The sequence below is a fragment of the Oncorhynchus kisutch genome, unplaced genomic scaffold, assembly GCF_002021735.2.
Source record: "Oncorhynchus kisutch isolate 150728-3 unplaced genomic scaffold, Okis_V2 scaffold1408, whole genome shotgun sequence".
Classification (NCBI taxonomy): domain Eukaryota; kingdom Metazoa; phylum Chordata; class Actinopteri; order Salmoniformes; family Salmonidae; genus Oncorhynchus; species Oncorhynchus kisutch.
In genome coordinates this window covers 37501-40000 of record NW_022263353.1, presented here as the reverse complement: position 1 = coordinate 40000, position 2500 = coordinate 37501, and the positions used below count along the sequence as shown (strand labels likewise).

The 2500-nt window shown below is 41.0% G+C and overlaps 1 protein-coding gene across 1 annotated transcript in view; it reads left to right on the top strand.

Moving 5' to 3' along the window:
* Window positions 1-2500, top strand: part of LOC116366234 (high affinity cAMP-specific and IBMX-insensitive 3',5'-cyclic phosphodiesterase 8A-like) — a gene marked incomplete at its 5' end in the record, with an annotated part of 46781 nt that overhangs the window by 16485 nt on the left and 27796 nt on the right.

Genomic DNA, 2500 nt, shown 5'->3' with positions numbered 1-2500 from the left:
CTAGTCCTCAAGGTTCTGTCACATGACCACTCCTAGTCCTCAAGGTTCTGTCACATGACCACTCCTAGTCGCCAAGGTTCTGTCACATGACCACTCCTAATCCTCAAGGTTCTGTCACATGACCACTCCTAGTCCTCAAATTTCTGTCACATGACCACTCATAATCCTCAAGGTTCTGTCACATGACCACTCCTAGTCGCCAAGGTTCTGTCACATGACCACTCCTAGTCCTCAAGGTTCTGTCACATGACCACTCCTAGTCCTCAAATTTCTGTCACATGACCACTCCTAATCCTCAAGGTTCTGTCACATGACCACTCCTAGTCGCCAAGGTTCTGTCACATGACCACTCCTAGTCCTCAAGGTTCTGTCACATGACCACTCCTAGTCGCCAAGGTTCTATGACATGACCACTCCTAGTCCTCAAGGTTCTGTCACATGACCACTCCTAGTCGCCAAGGTTCTGTCACATGACCACTCCTAGTCCTCAAGGTTCTGTCACATGACCACTCCTAGCCCTCAAGGTTCTGCCACATGACCACTCCTAGTCGCCAAGGTTCTGTCACATGACCACTCCTAATCCTCAAGGTTCTGTCACATGACCACTCCTAGTCACCAAGGTTCTGTCACATGACCACTCCTAGTCGCCAAGGTTCTGTCACATGACCACTCCTAGTCCTCAAGGTTCTGTCACATGACCACTCCTAGTCCTCAAGGTTCTGTCACATGACACTAGTCAATCCCTGTAGCTGTTCCCTCCTAGAATAGGAGTCTGTCTGTCTGTCTGTCTGTCTGTCTGTCTGTCTGTCTGTCTGTCTGTCTGTCTGTCTGTCTGTCTGTCTGTCTGTCTGTCTGTCTGTCTGTCTGTCTGTCTGTCTGTCTGTCTGTCTGTCTGTCTGTGTCTGTCTGTCTGTCTGTCTGTCTGTCTGTCTGTCTCGTCTGTCCCGTCTGTCCCGTCTGTCCCGTCTGTCCGTCTGTCTGTCTGTCTGTCTGTCTGTCTGTCATGTACACAGCTGCATCAGGTTAGTTCTGGCAGTAGGAACTACCATTGTCCCGCCTCTCCTCAGTCTCTGTAGTAGAAACAAGTTGTAATAAATGTTTTATAAATAGTTCAATAAGTTCAACCTCTGCTACTTTATCATTCAGGCTTTATTGTGTTGCCTCTTTCTGTCTCTCTATCCACAATATCTTTCTGTCTCTCTATCCACAATATCTTTCTTTCTCTCTATCCACAATATCTTTCTTTCTCTCTATCCACAATATCTTTATTTCTCTCTATCCACAATATCTTTCTGTCTCTCTATCCACAATATCTTTCTGTCTCTCTATCCACAATATCTTTATTTCTCTCTATCCACAATATCTTTCTTTCTCTCTATCCACAATATCTTTCTGTCTCTCTATCCACAATATCTTTCTGTCTCTCTATCCACAATATCTTTCTTTCTCTCTATCCACAATATCTTTCTGTCTCTCTATCCACAATATCTTTCTTTCTCTCTATCCACAATATCTTTCTTTCTCTCTATCCACAATATCTTTCTGTCTCTCTATCCACAATATCTTTCTGTCTCTCTATCCACAATATCTTTCTGTCTCTCTATCCACAATATCTTTCTTTCTCTCTATCCACAATATCTATCTCTCTCTCTAACCACAATATCTATCTCTCTCTCTCACCATGATATCTCTCTCTCTATCTAACCATGATATCTCTCTCTCTCTCTATCTAACCATGATATCTCTCTCTATCTAACCATTATATCTCTCTCTCTCTCTATCTAACCATGATATCTCTCTATCTAACCATGATATCTCTCTCTCTATCTAACCATGATATCTTTCTCTCTATCTAACCATGATATCTCTCTATCTAACCATGATATCTCTCTCTCTATCTAACCATGATATCTTTCTCTCTATCTAACCATGATATCTCTCTCTATCTAACCATGATATCTTTCTCTCTATCTAACCATGATATCTCTCTATCTAACCATGATATCTCTCTATCTAACCATGATATCTTTCTCTCTCTATATAACCATGATATCTTTCTCTCTCTCTCTCTAACCATGATATCTTTCTCTCTCTCTCTATCTAACCATGATATCTTTCTGTCTCTCTATCTAACCATGATATCTTTCTTTCTCTCTAACCATGATATCTTTCTCTCTCTCTAACCATGATATCTTTCTCTCTCTCTAACCATGATATCTTTCTCTCTCTCTAACCATGATATCTTTTTCTCTATCTAACCATGATATCTCTCTCTATCTAACCATGATATCTTTCTTTCTCTCTCTCTAACCATGATATCTTTCTCTCTCTCTCTAACCATGATATCTCTCTCTCTCTCTAACCATGATATCTCTCTCTCTATCTAACCATGATATCTTTCTTTCTCTCTATCTAACCATGATATCTCTCTCTAACCATGATATCTTTCTCTCTATCTAACCATGATATCTTTCTTTCTCTCTATCTAACCATGATATCT